Source organism: Streptopelia decaocto (genome assembly GCF_964273445.1).
Source record: "Streptopelia decaocto genome assembly, chromosome: 1".
In the NCBI taxonomy this organism is placed as follows: Eukaryota; Metazoa; Chordata; class Aves; order Columbiformes; family Columbidae; genus Streptopelia; species Streptopelia decaocto.
Genome location: NC_138663.1, coordinates 85,057,303 through 85,057,643, shown reverse-complemented (window position 1 = coordinate 85,057,643; position 341 = coordinate 85,057,303).

Here is a 341-nt window from a genome sequence, read left to right as displayed (position 1 = left end):
CTTTCTTTCTTTCTTTCTTTCTTTCTTTCTTTCTTTCTTTCTTTCTTTCTTTCTTTCTTTCTTTCTTTCTTTCTTTCTTTTTCTTTCTTTCTTTCTTTCTTTCTTTCTTTCTTTCTTTTCTTTCTTTCTTCTTTCTTTCTTTCTTTCTTTCTTTCTTTCTTTCTCTCTTCCTTCCTTCCTTCCTTCCTTCCTTCCTTCCTTCCTTCCTTCCTTCCTTCCTTCCTTCCTTCCTTCCTTCCTTCCTTCCTTCCTTCCTTCCTTCCTTCCTTCCTTCCTTCCTTCCTTCCTTCCTTCCTTCCTTCCTTCCTTCCTTCCTTCCTTCCTTCCTCCTTCCTTCCTTC